Source organism: Staurois parvus, unplaced genomic scaffold, assembly GCF_062004578.1.
Source record: "Staurois parvus isolate SC_StPar_1 unplaced genomic scaffold, SC_StPar_1.0 ptg000120l, whole genome shotgun sequence".
NCBI lineage: Eukaryota > Metazoa > Chordata > Amphibia > Anura > Ranidae > Staurois > Staurois parvus.
The window spans coordinates 5110675-5129946 of NW_028317916.1; the positions used below are offsets into that span (position 1 = coordinate 5110675).

General features: G+C 35.5%; 1 protein-coding gene across 2 annotated transcripts in view; it reads left to right on the forward strand.

Moving 5' to 3' along the window:
- The window catches only part of KCND2 (potassium voltage-gated channel subfamily D member 2), a 530430-nt gene that overhangs the window by 281361 nt on the left and 229797 nt on the right, over positions 1-19272 (forward strand). The window lies entirely within an intron of this gene.

The window sequence follows — 19272 nt, forward strand, 5'->3', positions numbered from 1 at the left end:
TTTTGGAGATTTTTCCATCTTTCCTTGGCTTCTTTATGCACATTAATACAAATTTTTAGCTGGGGTGCCCAAACTTTCGATCCCCACTGTACCTAGGACATATATGCAAATCATGAGAGCAGACATCACTGCATTCTTTTCTCAGGTCAGTTACTCAGAAAGCCCTTGGAAATTGAATTCTGGACCACTATGGTATAAGCCAACACGGTACATTTACTATCTTCAAACATCCAACCTTGAGTGGTATTTCTTTTATATTGTATTGCCTTTGAATTGTTAACTCCCACAAGCTGAATATTCTATTGAATGTCTTTATCTGTGTTATACTGTATATGTGGTCTCATTTTTTGACATAAATGGAAAGTTTATCTGACTCTAATATTATACATGCTTTCTCAGATGTCTTCTAAAATTTTCAAGAGCTACATGCAAAGTGTCCCAGAAGATTTAAACTTACTTACTTACTTGTGATTTTCTGTAGGAACACAACAGCATACAGCTTATACATTCCTCTTTGTCAACATTTTTCTGCCTCTCTCTGAAGTGGTAAAGATCTTGCTACTATCTTGAAGTGCTGGGAGCTGCAGCCATTGATCAATGTTGCTGACAACAGATGGCCTCAATTATAGATTCAACAAGATAGGGGAACCTTAACAACTCTGTCTGCTGACCTCCTGTACATCATACATTTTTATAGCATTAGTGGTTGATTTTAGTGAAAGAGCACGCATGGACTTTGGAGCAATGATGTAGGAATTATTGCAATCATCCTCTGCTGAGTTTTGCAAAGATTTGGTTTTTTGTAATCACTGTTATTTATTGCACTGAACATTCAAATAGGTGCTTTTCAAAATGCAACTTTAGTTGAGGTTGGATGCCTTGTTGGAAGACTGTGGCATGAAATATGATTCTCTACCCTTCATTTACAGCCCTGGAACACAAGCCTTGAAATTGGAAGGTTTTTTACCACTTACAAAAAGACTGTCATTTGTATCTTGTTTTGTGACAGAAATACTCTCATCATTTCTCAGAAATAATCACATCATTTTATTTTGCAAGTTCTAATAAGAGGTTTTGAAATATAAAGCTTGTTGGTGAAAGAAGGACTTTGATTTCTGTGTTTCTAATAATTCTAAAATATTTTCAGAGGAATCTGGCACTGGTGGTTGATGTCTTACATGTTGGGTTGGTTATAAATAATTATCAGTGAGGCACATAGAGACTGTTATATCAAACAACAGAATGCTGGATGCTTTTGGGGGAGTGGCAATGCAATCCCTGTGGCTCAACATGAGCTTTGTATTAACAACATGAATATGTTTACAAGCCAATATAGTTCAGCAGGTTTGCAGAATAGTGTGTAAGAATGTTTTAATGGTAAAAGGAGTTTAATTCCAACCTTATCAACTTCTTTTCTTCCAACATTTACTTTGTCTGCATTTGGCTATATCTCAATCTGAAGCGAACACACGGCATAATGATTGCAGTTTAATTACAGTTTACAGTTATAGTAATTCACCTTCATGGATGTAACTATTTTCTAACAAGAAATATGCTTACATACTTAAGAGTGTAAGGCCAATTGTTTTAACCACCTCAATACTGGACACTGTCACCCCCTTCCTGCCCAGGCCAATATTCAGATTTCAGCAATTCATACTTTGAATGACAATTACTAATTTAACACTGTATTCAAATGAAATTTCTATAATTTTTTGAGACAACAAAGCTTTTTTTGGTGGTATTCAATCACTACTGAGTTTTTTATTATTATAGTATATAAACCAAAAACATTTCTTAAAAAAAAACCATGTGTTTTTTGCTTCTGTTACAAAATATTGCAAATAAATAATCTTTCGTCATACAATTAGGCCAAAATGTATTCTGCTACATTTCTTTGGTAACAATAACCCAAATCATTGTATATTATTTAGTCTGCATGAAAGTTATAGAGTCTACAATCTATAGTATGTATATCTGAAAATCGATCAATCCTGATAAACTAACAGCCAAACATATCATTTCTTGTGGTCCTAAAATGCCAGGACAGTACAAATACTAACCAAATGACCCCTTTTTGGAAAGTAGAAAGTCCAAGGTATTTAGTAAGAGACATGGCAAGTTTTTGAAAGTTCTAATACTTTGTCATAATTTTTTGGAATAAGAAGAAATTAAATAACATTTGTTTTTTTTTCCACACTATTTTTTACATACTGTCACTAGTGCAGTACACCATCTTCATATGATTGGTGTGATGGTGATCAGGATACTGACTGTTGATGGTATTAAAAAATGTTTTACATTTTTTTTTCTTTTTTTGTATATTTATTTTTACATTTACATTTCTTTTTTAAATACTCTATGACCAGAGAAGTGCAGTGTTACCATAGGGCTGTTGTACTACTTTGGGATGGTGACCTGGATTTTGTTTTACACTGTGATTGCTTATTATAGTGATGATCACTGTAACAGCCATAATTTTAACTGTCATGAATGACTTTCATTCATGACAGCTTGCTTACTATAGTGATGCTGTGATTGACTACAGCTATCACATGGTACAAGGCCGCTGTGAATTGCCATGTACTATGTGATAACTGTGATGGATCACAGACGTCACAATTGTAAGCAAGCTGTCACGACAGTTTTGTTTACATGTTATCATGTAATCGCTATAATTGGTCATCATAACGATCCTCCTCCATCAATCCCCCCCTACCCTCACAACCTTCATCAAGTGTGGCTGGAGTAAATAGAATTGACAGAGCTGTGACAGGCACTCATCAAGTGTGCCTGACTAAGCACATTCTCTCTGCCTAGTTTCTCCATTGTTGGACAAGTGCAGTTCATTTAAAAATTTTATGTTATTTGGAGATTCAAATGAATCTGAATATTCAAAATACAATAGTAATAAATTTCAATGAATCTGAAATTCATTACTACAGAAACATCAAATTCATTCGTATTCATTAGTTTCATTCAGATGACATGATGTAATAATTTGGGCCTTCTGTTGATGTTTAAAACATCTGAAATAATGTAACAACATTACGAATAATCCACATTGATTGGGATCCATTCATTTTTATTCTAGTGAACTTACCTATTTTAATAACATTCTTTTTGTATTGGGGTTGAATTTTGAGAGACCATAAATTCAACTTAATAACAAGAAATGAATATGTATTAATTTATTATGCTAAAACAAATATAGCCAATCTTCCAAAATAACAAAAAAATAACAGGACTTCCGAAAATACAAAATCGATTCAGAACATCAAATATATACTCTCCCGAAACAATGAATCATTCTGAAAATGAATCTAACATAACTTATATGACAAAACAAAATGATTTACTTAATAAATGAAACTGTAACAAAATTTCATTAATTTTTGCCGGCGTGCACATCTCTGGAAGCTGTACTATAGCTTCTATAAATGAAATAGAATCTATGAGTGGAGGATGGGCAGATGATTAATAGGTCCATTTATTAGTGCTGTTTCATTCATAGAAGCAGAAGTACAGTATGAATGGGGGAGCTGGGTGGAAGGGTGGGCATAGTCAGAAACTCTTAATGAGTGTCTGCCACAGTCCATCAGCTCTATTAACCCCTGGAGTACCGGAAGATTATGGTGGGGGTAGAAGGGTGCATTAATAGAGAATAATTTAAGCTAATAGAGGGGACAGCAGCACAAGGGGTACATCCTACTGACTGTCAGTAATGTCCCTTGTACTGATTTTTCTATTTGATTTCTGACTTAACTAAGGCTTTAGAGAATGCAGGGCTGTTCTTTTTTAAAACATGAGGGGGCACATTTGTTATTAATATAATAGATAATACATACTTACATATTCTTAAAGTAGACGTATGACCAAAGCTCTTTTAGCCATACTTCACTTAGTTCTGCACTCCTGTAACCCAGATTCAACCAACAGCAGCTAAAGTCCACTGTTGGTTGATGTCACAGAGTCAGTTCATGCTCTACATAGATCCAGACAATAATGTTGGGATCCATGCAGATACCTGACCAATAGATATCTCAGTCTCTCAGTGTGAGCTAATGAGAGCCTAAACCAGCAGCTCCCATCCCTCCACAATCCAGTGCTACAGTGTGTGATCTCAGAGCAGTCCCAAAAACTCTCTCGGTCCCGAGATATCGGTGGTCTTTGAGCACTTAATTCTCAATATAGAGGCAGCAAGGGACAGATGCAGTATCAGATTGATGCTGCAACTACATTAGTGAGTGTGATTGTTTACTATTTTCAAATCCCGCACTTCTCTTTTAACAAGCAGTACATGAGCTTTGACATAACCTTTGTGGTTGCAGGCATTGTGCAGCAATTTATCCTCAAAGTTCACAGAAAAAGTGCAGCTACAGAGATTAATAAAGGGCTTGTTTATTTATTTATTTTTTATTTAAATATTTATAAATTTTTCAGATAAACACGTTATACAAACTTACTCATTAAAACCTTAGCTTATTGCTAATCCCCCATAACTTCTAATGCTAGCCTTGACTTTTTGAATTCCTCCCCTTTATTCCATCTTGTATGGTGACTCTCCATCTTATCTTCATTCAAATGATAAAGTTCCTCCAATTTACATATTTGATCCACCCTATCACCCAGTCCTTTATTTATCGCACCTCCTGTCTCCTCCAATACTTGGGTATCAGTACCTTTGCTGCATTCAAATAGTACAATAAACCAGATTCTTTGTATTTTTTATTTTGTATTTGTCTGCTAATCCACTGTATTGTGGAGGTAACCATACAATTCCACTTATTTTAGTATTACTTAGTATATTTTCTATTTTCTATTTTAACCCAGCTTTTCCCCTCTGCATTATATGTCCAGTAAAAAATTCTCGCCATTATTACTGAGTTATAATATCTTTTTAAATGTGGGACTCCCAATCCTCCTTTCTCTTTATTTCTTCATAGAATTTCCTGGCTTATTCTCGTTTTTTTATTCCTCCAAATTAATCTTATTAACATTTTTTTAATTGATCTAAAGTATACCTCTGGTAGTTTAATTGGAATCAATTGAAATTTATATAATATTTTTGGAACAATCACCATTTTTATCAAATTTATACGACCTATCCATGACAGGGTTCCCCCTCCTAATTTCCTTAGTTCATCCCTGATCTCATTTAACAATGGGATATAATTCACTTTATACAAGCTCTTGGAGGATACAGTTAATTTTATTCCTAGATATTTCAATTCTTTTTCTCTCCAAACAAAGGGAAATTCCTCCTGTAACCTATTTTTCTCTATTTGGAAGATTTATGTTTAAAATTTCTGTTTTTGTTGGGTTAATTTTTAAATTTGACATCTCCCCATATTCTTTCAGTGATTTCATTAAATTTGGCAATATTATCCTTGGGTTTCCCACATAGAACAGCATGTCATCTGCATAAGCTGCCACCTTATGCTCTGTATCTCCTATCCAAATTCCTTTTATATCTATATTATTCCTTATTGTAGCCAAAAGAGATTCCAATGATAAAACATATAGCAATGGAGACAAAGGGCATCCCTGTCTAGTTCCGTTCTGTATCCCAAAATACTCTGACAATTTCCCATTAACCAGGATTGCTGCACTCTCTCATTCTAGGTCCCATCCCCAGTACTTCCAATGTATCCAACATTTCCCCAATCTACTCTATCAAATGCCTTTTCAGCATCGATAGAGTACCACCGCAGGGATTTTCTCTTTCCTACTTTTTTGTATGAGAAACAGAGATCTCAGTCTGTTATCTCTACCCTCTCTCCCTGGGACAAAGCCTGCTTGGTCTATGTGTATCCATTCTGACATTAGGTCTTTCAACCTGTTTGCCAGAACTTTTGCATATAGTTTGGTATCTGTGTTTAATAAGGAAATCGGTCTGTAATTTGAACAGTGAGTATCATCTTTACCTTCCTTATGTATGAGAACTACATGGGCTTGTAGAGATTCCCTCCTTATTTCCATCTCTCCTCCCAATGCATTCTAACAAGGGCTTGTTTTAAAGCTCATTTACTGTTTAGGAATTAATTAACAATTAAACAATGTCCATAACCTGACCACAGATTTCTTTTAGGTTTGGACCCATTTGGCTAATTACACTTTGTCTAGTTTTAAATTTAATGCCTAAATGGTTATATTTACACATGAATCAGTTTAAAACATTTTTTTGAACATAAATTCGAACATTTTATGTCTGTAAAGCAGGAAAACATCATGTGGTTTTTAAATATGTTAAAGGTTAATATGCATTTACATTGGAATGCAACAAGTATTTCTTTTTTTAAATACTTCTACTTATTAATGTTTTAACTTTAATTTGACTAGAATATTTGATATGGCATTACAGATTACACAATTTTGCATAATAATTTCCCATGACATGTGGCCTCCTTGTACTCTTTCTCCTACCTCAATTCTAATCACCCTAATTACCTGTCAGGCAGTGTATTAATGCGGGTAAATGTGGTTTTATAATTTACTAAAACGTTGTTAAAATAATTAGTTCTGGCTTCATGAAAAGTTTATCATTTGATGCTATATTGTTGTGCAAGCAATTCATACTATTACAGATAAAACCCTAAATTAAATTACAAGAAGTAGGAGCCATGACCATGGTTATTAGTATTCAGATTCTCATGAGTAATTAATCCACTGTTAAGTGGAATATGTTATTAAAAAAAAAAAAGGTTTTGTGGAAATAAAACAATGATTTTGCTCAGTAATAATGGTATTAGTGTAAAAGATTGGAGGTTATAATACATATAAAATAGTTAATGGTAGTGTATTTTATTGTTTTACTTTTATAAAGGAAAATATAGCCTATCAAATGAACTGTGTAATGTTTCATTTGCAAGTATTTCTGTATCTATCATTAACCACTTGCCCTCCAGAAGATTTACCCCCCTTAATGACCAGGCCATTTTTTGCTAATCGGCACTGCGCTAGTTCAACTCGTAATTGTGTGGTCATGCAACGCTGTACCCAAACAAAATTTGTGCCCTTTTTTCACAGAAATAAAGATTTCTTTTGGTGGTATTTGATCACCACTTGGTGTTTTATTTCTTGTGATATAAATGAAAAAGACCAAAAAGTTTGGAAAAAAAACAATATTTTCTACTTTTGGTTAAAAAAAAATTCCAGTAAACTCAGAGTTAGTAATAAATTTAAGTCAAAATGTATTCTGCTGCATATCTGTGGTAAGAAAAAATCCCAATACATGTATATAAATTTATTTGTATGATAGTATCCACAAACTATGGTATATATATATATATATATATATATATATATATGTTGGACTTTATTGAGCGTTTACTTTTTGACTGCCAATAACATTTCTTGAGGTGCTAAAATGCCAGGGCAGTACAGCCCCACCCCCGGAATGACCCCTTTTTGCAAAATAGACACCCCAAGGAATTTGCTGAGTGGAATGTTGAGCCCATGGAAGATTTTATTTTTTGCCACAAATTTTGGGAAAATGACAAAAACTATTTTTTTTTACACAAAGTATAAAAGTATGTGTGAGTATTTTACAGGTATCATTTTTGTCACAGGGTTTTGAAAGGGAAAAGAATAAAAAATGATTTGAGTTTTCTTTCTTCATTTTCCAAAAACTTGTGGCAACCAAAGAGATCTGCAAAATACTCATCATGCCCATAGACAAAACCTTGGACTGTCTATTTTCCAAAAAGAGGTAATTTAGGGGGGTGTTTCTACTATTCAGGGCCAACATTAGAAGCTTATGCCATACATCACTTACTCTTCTAACCACTTGAATGCCAAGCCTTTTCTGACACTTTCTGTTTACATGAAACAACAGGGTTTTTTTGCTAGAAAATTACTTTGAACACCCAAACATTATATATTTTTTTAAAGCAGAGGCCCTAAAGAATAAAACAATGGGTGCTGAACATTTTTATGTCACACAGTATTTGTGCAGTGATTTTTCAAAAGCAATTAAAAAAAATTACACTTTTTAGAAATTGAAAAAACACAATGTATAGACCAATTGTTATGATCATGTAATTACTGTGATTAGCTGTCACAAAGATCATATGCTTGGAAAGCTCCCAACCACAAGTAGCGATTGGGAGCTTTCCATTAGGACCTTTATGTTAGGCAAAGAAAGTCATGTTATCAGCCCAGGTTTGTTTAGATTTGAGTATGCAAATATGCGGCCTCCCAGCACCAATCCCACCCACCAAGAGGCCACATATTTGTGTACTCTAGGTGCCAACAGGTTAACTTAAAGTGTACTTTCAACAAAATGTTTTTTTCATCTTGGAATATGAAAGGTTTACAAGCACTTTGAGGTTGTTTTTTGTTGCTTACTTTCTATTACTGAGACAGCAAGAGAAGGATCAGGGGAACTTTGTCACTGGGAACACAGACAAAGTTTTAGCTTGCACCGTTACTAGATAGATAAAGGCGAGGCAACAATTTATTTATATCTCAAGTTCTGCTGTCAAAAACCTTTACCCATGAAACCATACTGCCATTTTGGTAATTTTGTGTATAGCAAGCAGAGCTGTAATACAAGTTCATATTACCCATGGGATGAAAACAAAAGATCATATAATGACCCAGACCAAGAGTAATGAGTAAGTGATATCCAATATATCTATGATCATTAATATTGTCATTATTTTCTGCAGATGATGTAACAGCTTAAAAATGGTTTTGCTGTGATAATAGGCCATGGAAGTGGCTTGGGCGAATCTTCAATGGGATTAGGCAAACACCTCCCAATTGTTCAAGACACATTATTTTAAAGTACCTACATAACATCCATTTGTTTCTTCCATGCGCTGTTGTAGAAATATTACAAGTCCCTATCATGAAATCTGAGAACTATGGTGGCCTACATTGGCAGTGTTTCTGCTACTCATTGTACTCACACTGCTACTCACTACTCACTCCTCCAGTGATTATAGTAGGTAGTAGAGACTCACATCACCTCTTGTACATATACAGTACAAGCAAATTATAAAGATGCTTCGTAATAGATATCTTTATGTTAGTCAGTGATTACTAGGAGAGGAACCACTAACAAATCATGTTTTCCAGATCTCTTTACTCTTTACTCAAATCACAGGTAGAAGTATTTACACTATAATCATTCAACTGTGTTGAGGTCAGTAAAATTTGTCTTGCTAATTATCTTTAAAGACTCCAGCAGAGAAACGCTAAGGAATTTTGTACATCATGTTTGTCAACTTTCATGAAAAAGTTCTTATTTTAGCAAACAGTCATTTAGGTGTCCGTTTATGAACCAGCGGTAATAGATCGCTGCTCAGTTCTCCAGCATTCTCGGAGAACACAGTTCTCCTGTGAATGCAGTTTATGAAGCAGTTCTCCGAACGAAGGGAGAACGGTCTCCAAACGCTGAAGAACGGTCTACAAACTCTGAAAAACGGCTCATTTTACTATAATCTCTCCAGATTACAGTAAAAGATCAGTTTACTAAGCAGAGGTAAATTATCTCTGCTTAGTTTGCGGTCCCTCCGATTCTCCAGCTCTGGGCTGGAGAATCTGGAGGGAGAACACAGATCTCCAGAGAAGGGCTGACATGATCTCCTGAGTGTCATAAACTGTGAATGACAGATCTGTTGAATCGCAGCTATTCTCTGTGTCATAAACAGACACCATAATGGGAGATCAAGTTCAAGTAATTACTGTTGTTGACCAAATAAATCTGTATGGAAATGTGAGATGTACACACTAAGGGTCATTTTCTAAGTTCATGTATGTTAAGCAATATGTAAATGAAATACTTGTAGCCATTTATTACCTGTCATAGAGATCATAATACTACCCTTACAAATGCCTCTATCTTTCTCTCAGAAGGGAGCTACCATTCTTCAGGCTAATCCATGGTCAACATCCAATCCTGAGATGTTGGCCCAGAGAGAACATGATCATTTATATCCTGATGACTATGTACAGTATTTATGTTATAGCTGTGTCTAAAAATCTCACAAAACCCACCACCCTTCTACTGTGTCTCACCCTTTGACTTGGCAGGTTAAAAGTTCATCACAGATCCATCACAGATGAACTCCCTGCTACCTCTTAGTGAGCGATCATTGGAAATAAGAAAGACTGCAGAAATTTGCCTGCCTGAGCAAACTGGTGACTTCATTCTTCTAAGATGTTCCTCATATGTCTAGGCACAGTCACTTGACTGGACCTTAAACTGTATTTCCAATTTGCAGCCAAATTTAGGAAATTCACGTTCCACTTACACAACATAACTGATTAAAAACATATATAATTCTTACATGTCTAGTTGTTTCTTATTTATTTACTTATTTATTATAGTTGCTTACATAGCACTGTTAATTTACACAGAACTTTACATATATATTGTACTTTCACATCAGTCCCTGCCCTCAAGGAGCTTACAATCTAAGGTAAGCAGCAGGATTATACATGGGATGCTATAGAAAGCTTATATTGTTCAGAATAACTTGCTGAAAAATGCACGCTAGGGACACTTTAGGGATTTTTGTTATATCATTAACATACATTGTACCACCCTGGCCTTGATATCTTCATTCCATTGTTAGGACAGACACATCTAGTTTACAACAGATAATGAAGATCTGCCAGTACAGTACAGACAGAGCTAATTGTGCTAAACATATCTCCCAAGTCCCCTCCTTAACTCCACATAGAAGGGGTTAGCTATATCCCCATACATATGATGAGAATATTGGACGAATGATCATCAGGGTTTTTTTGCATGCTAGTCTCAAATCGATAACAAAAAGGTTACTAAAGTTATGAAAATTCTCGTAGGACAGAATAAAAATTCAGAAGTTATGTCATGCATTGAAATGTATTTGTATTGTATCTTCAGACTAAAACTATACTGATTAAACAAAAATTGCATGATCTGGTATCGTACAAGAAACATTTTCGTGTTTGTCGGATAATTCCGGACGAAAGCTGTGTACTAACGATCAGATTATTTTATGATCGCTTCAAAAGCAGTATTTTTTTGTACAATTTTCTAATTATGTGTACTAAGCTTAAGTAAGATTTTTATAGGATTCTCAGCAAATAAAAAAGTAAGCAGCAAATGTGTGTTGTGAATGGAAAAATAACAAATATAAAGTAGTTTGTATCCCAACCTGGCTGTAACGATGGAAATATACTTTAAGGACTGCTATTAATAATTAAAGGTACCATTTTTCTATTATGCTCTTTCAGTATGTTGTGGCATCTTTTAATTTTATTCATGCAGGCTTTTAAAATTGCTGATATTTACTTAATAAAGAGTAGGCCTCATTAGAGAAAACAGATCGAAGGCAAAATCAGAATAAAATTCAGGAAAACCTTCTTTTCATTAAATTCCATAAACCAGGTAGTCACACTTATATGGAACAACACTGAAATCTGTGTTTAAAAATAATTAACTTTTTAAGGGGCAATTTGTCTTTGTTCAGCTTGTATTTTGACTGCTCAAAGAGATACTCTATATCTCTTTGTAGGAAATTACCATTATTTGGCACACGGATGCTCTGTCTATGTATTGCAAAGGGCAGGCCTGCAGTATTTGTATCTATAATAGTGAAATTTATTTTTTTCAGCAAAGATGCTTAATTTAGGAAAGATGTAATAGATATAGAAAAAATCAATAGGGCATGGGAAAAGAAATAAAATGAATGGGATTAGGGTTAAAGTATGGAAGCCTTATTTGATTCTTTGTAAGTTGTATTATGTTATAGATCTCCAGCCCTCAGGCACAAGAGAGCTGCAATGGCCATTTAGTCAAAGAATAGTCAAATGGAGATACCATACTTACATGTGTATGTGTATATTAAATTAGGGATAAGAGAATATGGCTGGGTTTGTTTGTGAACAGGTTTGCAAATCTTGCTGAAATTTTTCAAACTTTGCAGCAAGCTTCTAGAAATATATAAGTAAGAAATGTGTTATTCAATTGTAGCCATTTGTAGGGTTACCGTATTTTCCGGCGTATAAGGCGACTGGGTGTATAAGACGACCCCCTAATTTTCCAGTTAAAACATAGGTTTGGACTATACTCTCCGTATAAGACTACCCCCCTTCCGAGGCAACACCATTTAAAAACATCAGATTTTTTTATTGAAATGGTTATGACTTACCGGTACTTAAAATCCCTCAAAATCCTCATGTTCATTCTCTCTCATCATAAGTTCATGAATGACATCTTGTGATACATTTGTAAGACAGTCATTATACGGATCAAATTCCAAATCAGATGGTTACCGCTGGATGTGCAGTAATACGTAGCTTTGGCTACATACAGTATACAGTATATATACAGCCGCTGGATGTGCAGTAATGTACATACAGTATACCGCGCTGAGCCAAGCTGGCTCAAAACAAATGTCCCTATGACAGATTAATCTGTCAGCCCGCTGGATGTGTGCTATATACAGTATACTGAGCCAAGCTGTTTCAAAACGTATCGGTACATCCCAACTGTAATCATGTAATCAGCCCGCTGGATGCGTGTATGTACGGTAGCTGCGGCTACATACAGTATACACTGGGCCAATCACGGCGAGCGATGTATTCTACTAATGAATACAAAGCCTGCTCGGATTGGCTGAGGTTGTGACATCATCAACCCACCTCTCTGACTCAGCCAATCCGAGCAGGCTTTGTATTCATTAGTAGAATACATCACTCGCTATGATTGGCCCAGTGTATACTGTATGTAGCCGCAGCTATCGTACATACACGCATCCAGCGGGCTTATTACATGATTACAGTTGGGACGTACCGGTACGTTTTGAAACAGCTTGGCTCAGTATACTGTATATACCGCACATCCAGCGGACTGATTACAGTAGGGACGTACCGGTATGTTTTGAAACCGCTTGGCTCAGCGCAGTATACTGTATATACTGCACATCCAGCGGGCTGACAGATTAATCTGCCATAGGGACATTTGTTTTGAGCCAGCTTGGCTCAGTGCAGTATACTGTATGTACAGTATTACCACACATCCAGCCAGCTTGACCCAAACAAACTCAGGGTTCACATTTTATACCCGGCGTATAAGACGACCCACAATTTTTGAGGTATATTTTTAAGTATAAAAAGTAGTCTTATACGCCAGAAAATACTGTAATAAAAAAAGCTACTATCAAACAAAAGACATGGGAGCTGGGCCCTGACATGGGGGATGTGTACCAATTCCAAAATCAAAAGCACAGTATAGTACTATAGCTCTCTCTATACTGAATTGTCAACTCCGCCTAACAATGGGTGACCAGGGGCAAAAGCTATGCACTTATGCAATATATATTAACCCAGAAAACCCTAGGAGATTTGCCACAAATCTATGGTAGTGGAGAACCTCAACCTCATTTTTATATATTAGTATGGCAAAAACTGCTGACGAGAGCATTTCCCTCACTTTGGAGAGTTGTCATCACACTTGCTGTTGTGTCTAAATAAACCTTTACCAATGGGACACAGATGGCAAAAAAATTGATTACTCTATCCAACATGATAGCAAAGGGCTCCAGATTGGCTTGAAAGTTTGTTCTGAAATTTGTATCTAATTCAAGCATTTGGTTTGTCTGTGGAACAGATGGTCTGCCAAGTACAATTTTCCTTTTTGTTACTTAAAATTTTTACTTTAAAAGCTGTTAATTTACAGTGGTAAATAGATAGAAAAAAGGAACTGTGCAATGTATGAAATTAGACTGCCAAATATGTGGAAGTGTACTTGTATTGAAGAAATGCAGGATGGTATGGATGCCTTCGAAGAAGGTTCTGTCACAGCACAAAATGTTTTTCCATAGAGATGCAAAGAGAATAGGTTTCACAAGCAATTACGATCAAGTCAGCTGCTCAATACACTTGTCAGTTACACCGCAGTAGCCAAACATATATCCATGCACCTATAGAGAAGTATTTTCTGCAGGTGACCATAGGTCCATGTTTTCTTTTATTGCCTCATAAACCTGACTATAATATAACCAAAGAACTAAAGCTGCATGTACATTATGTCTATAGACCCCTGTCATTCAGTATATTTCTAGCGGACTGACTTCAGAGTAGATTTTTATCTGCTTATTTTTTATTTGTTTAGTCTGAAATCTAAAAGTCCATTCTTATATTCAAAAATCACAAAATAACAAGCTTTAGTGAACAAAAACAAAAAAAACTCTTGTAAATAGTGTACAGTATTGCTTAATCTGATATGCAGATTCATAATTAGTATCAACTATAATATGAAGTCCTGAATTATATATACTGCATATCCATGCTTAAAGTGTCACTAAAGGAAACATTTTTTTTTTATTTTGTGTTTTTTAAGTTTTTGATAGAGACGAGAGGGGTTAGGACTCTTGCCAGGTTTCAGTGCTGCCTGTGCCCCCATTAGGGAGATTCACCTTCTCTATTTGTCCTGTTTACTGCTATCATTGAATGTGACAGCAAAAGAAAATTCTGAATTTTCGGATGACTTCAGAACAGCAAGGAGAAATCTTCTAATGGGGAAACTAGTAATTTCCCAGTTTGCCTTTTCTAGTGCTGCTACAGCTAAAAACCAAGAACAAATGTTTAAACATTTTTAATAAAAAGTTAAGAGTAGTGCCTATAAGTGTACGTATAACCGATCCACAATTGGTATTAGTCTGTCACAATATCTGGCATATAAGTCTTGTTGGTACCAAGTTGAATATATATAGATAGAATAGAATAACAACATCCTACTCCACTCTATCCAAGTAACGATCAAAGTATATATAATTCATAGACTTTTAACTGTTGTTAATAAAGCAATTTAAGTCAATATCTATATTATGACCTTTAGGGTATAGGGTCTGGAGCTCATATATCCAGCGTGTTTCAAGTTGTGAAACCCCTCGAAGTCTATTTATCCCCCTCCAGTGGGGTTGTATTATGTCTATTCCAACAAACCGTAAAGATGAAGGATCATTATTGTGTTTCCTTTTAAAATGATAAGATAGAGAGTGGTCTTTATACCCCTTTTTAATATTACTAACATGCTCTCTCAATCTGTCTCGTAAACGTCTGGTAGTGCGTCCCACATACTGGAGCTTACAAGAGCATTCAAGAAGATAAACCACATTTTTGCTGTAACACGTAATACATTTATCTATCTTATATGTTCTTCCTGTAGTGCATGAGGAGAAATCATATATTTTCTGTTTCCGTACATTATTAGTTTTGCAGATAACACACCTATTACATGGAAAGAAGCCTTTGATGTTTGGTGCAATAGAGATATTATTTGGGGGATTGATAACATTTGGTGCTAGTCGGTGTCTCAGCGCCATAGCTTTTTTATAGATCACTTCAGGTCTTTCTGGAAGGATTTTGGATAAGACAGGGTCTGCCAACAAAACATTCCAATTTTTGTTAATGATATGTTTAATGGCCCCATGTTGAATAGAGTATGTGGTTAGGAAAGGGCAAGACAATGATTTATTAGTCCTCCTTTTATCTTCTAATAAAACAGATCTATTTACATTGGCCACTTGCTGGATAGTTTCATTAATTCTATGTTGGGGGTATCCTTTTTCCACAAACTTAGTTTTTAAAAAATCGGCCTGTGCATAATAAGTATCAAGTTCTGTACAATTCCTTCGAATTCTCGTAAACTGACCTTTCGGAATATTTGCTAGCCACGCTGGGTGATGGCAACTCTCCAGTGGGATGAAACTATTCCTGTCAGTTTTTTTGAAAAAGGACTTAGTGATAATCCTCCCATTATCATTTAATAGGGTCAGGTCCAGGAAGTGTATATCTGTAGTACTAAATATGTAGCTCAATTCAATATTAAGCGTGTTATCGTTAAGAGTTTTAAAAAAGTTATGTAGGGAATCCTCCTCCCCATTCCATAATAAAAACACGTCATCGATAAATCTTTTGTAAAATACTAATTCCGGCCACTCTCTGGCATAGATTAAAAATTCCTCCCAATAGGCCATAAAAAGATTTGCTAGGCTGGGGGCAAACTTAGCCCCCATTGCTACGCCTTTGGTTTGCACAAAGTAGTTGCGATCAAACCAAAAGTAGTTATTTCGCATAGCAAACTGCAGTAATGTTAAAATAAAGTTAATGTGTGGGGGAGATAAAGTGCTATATGTATCTAAAAAATATTTGGCAGCCTCTGACCCATCTTCATGTGCAATATTACTGTACAGGGATGTGACATCCGCTGTGACTAGGAAGGTCTTAGATGATATTCTAACGTCTTTGATGTCATTTAAAATATGCTTCGTGTCTTTTAGAAAAGCCGGAGTCTGTGTGACCAGTGGCTGCAGGAAATAATCTATATATTCCCCTACTTTAGAGAACAGTGACCCTATTCCACTGATAATAGGTCGTCCTGGTGGTTTGGTCGGGTTCTTATGTACCTTAGGGAGTATATAGAACACTGGAAGCCTAGGCGCTGATGGATATAGAAAATTCTTTTCTTTTTTGTTTATTATTCCATTCTCAAATCCCTTATTTATTAAGTTTTTCAATTCTTTTTTCAAAGTTAGTACTGGATTGCCCAATAGGCGAGTGTAGGTGGTAGTATCATTAAGGATTCTATAGGCTTCCTCCAGGTAATCAGATTTATTCAATATGACAACCCCTCCACCCTTATCAGCTGGTCTAATGACCAGGTCTTTCCTTTCTAAAAGGAGATCAATAGCTTTCGTATTATTTGTATCACAAATTTTCTTGATTTTTAAATTTTCCAGATCTTTTAGTACCAATTCCTTAAAAATGTTAACATATGATCTGGATTGAGGTGGAGGATTAAAAGTAGAGGCATTCTTTAATGTTGAAAAATTGGTAATACTATTCTGATTATTATTTAATGGGTTTGAATAGAAATGTCGTTTTAAAGAAAGCTGTCGTGAAAACTTATGTATGTCAATATAAGTTTGGAACTTGTTTAATTTTTGTTTAGGGGCAAATTTCAACCCCTTATCTAGAAGTTTTAATTCAGGTTGCGTGAGTGTTGTGTTACTTAAATTGAAGATGCCTTGACCAGCTATGTTTTCCTTTTCTTGCCTGTTTCTGTTGATCAGAGGGGGGGGCAAAAGGATCAACAGAAACAGGCAAGAAAAGGAAAACATAGCTGGTCAAGGCATCTTCAATTTAAGTAACACAACACTCACGCAACCTGAATTAAAACTTCTAGATAAGGGGTTGAAATTTGCCCCTAAACAAAAATTAAACAAGTTCCAAACTTATATTGACATACATAAGTTTTCACGACAGCTTTCTTTAAAACGACATTTCTATTCAAACCCATTAAATAATAATCAGAATAGTATTACCAATTTTTCAACATTAAAGAATGCCTCTACTTTTAATCCTCCACCTCAATCCAGATCATATGTTAACATTTTTAAGGAATTGGTACTAAAAGATCTGGAAAATTTAAAAATCAAGAAAATTTGTGATACAAATAATACGAAAGCTATTGATCTCCTTTTAGAAAGGAAAGACCTGGTCATTAGACCAGCTGATAAGGGTGGAGGGGTTGTCATATTGAATAAATCTGATTACCTGGAGGAAGCCTATAGAATCCTTAATGATACTACCACCTACACTCGCCTATTGGGCAATCCAGTACTAACTTTGAAAAAAGAATTGAAAAACTTAATAAATAAGGGATTTGAGAATGGAATAATAAACAAAAAAGAAAAGAATTTTCTATATCCATCAGCGCCTAGGCTTCCAGTGTTCTATATACTCCCTAAGGTACATAAGAACCCGACCAAACCACCAGGACGACCTATTATCAGTGGAATAGGGTCACTGTTCTCTAAAGTAGGGGAATATATAGATTATTTCCTGCAGCCACTGGTCACACAGACTCCGGCTTTTCTAAAAGACACGAAGCATATTTTAAATGACATCAAAGACGTTAGAATATCATCTAAGACCTTCCTAGTCACAGCGGATGTCACATCCCTGTACAGTAATATTGCACATGAAGATGGGTCAGAGGCTGCCAAATATTTTTTAGATACATATAGCACTTTATCTCCCCCACACATTAACTTTATTTTAACATTACTGCAGTTTGCTATGCGAAATAACTACTTTTGGTTTGATCGCAACTACTTTGTGCAAACCAAAGGCGTAGCAATGGGGGCTAAGTTTGCCCCCAGCCTAGCAAATCTTTTTATGGCCTATTGGGAGGAATTTTTAATCTATGCCAGAGAGTGGCCGGAATTAGTATTTTACAAAAGATTTATCGATGACGTGTTTTTATTATGGAATGGGGAGGAGGATTCCCTACATAACTTTTTTAAAACTCTTAACGATAACACGCTTAATATTGAATTGAGCTACATATTTAGTACTACAGATATACACTTCCTGGACCTGACCCTATTAAATGATAATGGGAGGATTATCACTAAGTCCTTTTTCAAAAAAACTGACAGGAATAGTTTCATCCCACTGGAGAGTTGCCATCACCCAGCGTGGCTAGCAAATATTCCGAAAGGTCAGTTTACGAGAATTCGAAGGAATTGTACAGAACTTGATACTTATTATGCACAGGCCGATTTTTTAAAAACTAAGTTTGTGGAAAAAGGATACCCCCAACATAGAATTAATGAAACTATCCAGCAAGTGGCCAATGTAAATAGATCTGTTTTATTAGAAGATAAAAGGAGGACTAATAAATCATTGTCTTGCCCTTTCCTAACCACATACTCTATTCAACATGGGGCCATTAAACATATCATTAACAAAAATTGGAATGTTTTGTTGGCAGACCCTGTCTTATCCAAAATCCTTCCAGAAAGACCTGAAGTGATCTATAAAAAAGCTATGGCGCTGAGACACCGACTAGCACCAAATGTTATCAATCCCCCAAATAATATCTCTATTGCACCAAACATCAAAGGCTTCTTTCCATGTAATAGGTGTGTTATCTGCAAAACTAATAATGTACGGAAACAGAAAATATATGATTTCTCCTCATGCACTACAGGAAGAACATATAAGATAGATAAATGTATTACGTGTTACAGCAAAAATGTGGTTTATCTTCTTGAATGCTCTTGTAAGCTCCAGTATGTGGGACGCACTACCAGACGTTTACGAGACAGATTGAGAGAGCATGTTAGTAATATTAAAAAGGGGTATAAAGACCACTCTCTATCTTATCATTTTAAAAGGAAACACAATAATGATCCTTCATCTTTACGGTTTGTTGGAATAGACATAATACAACCCCACTGGAGGGGGATAAATAGACTTCGA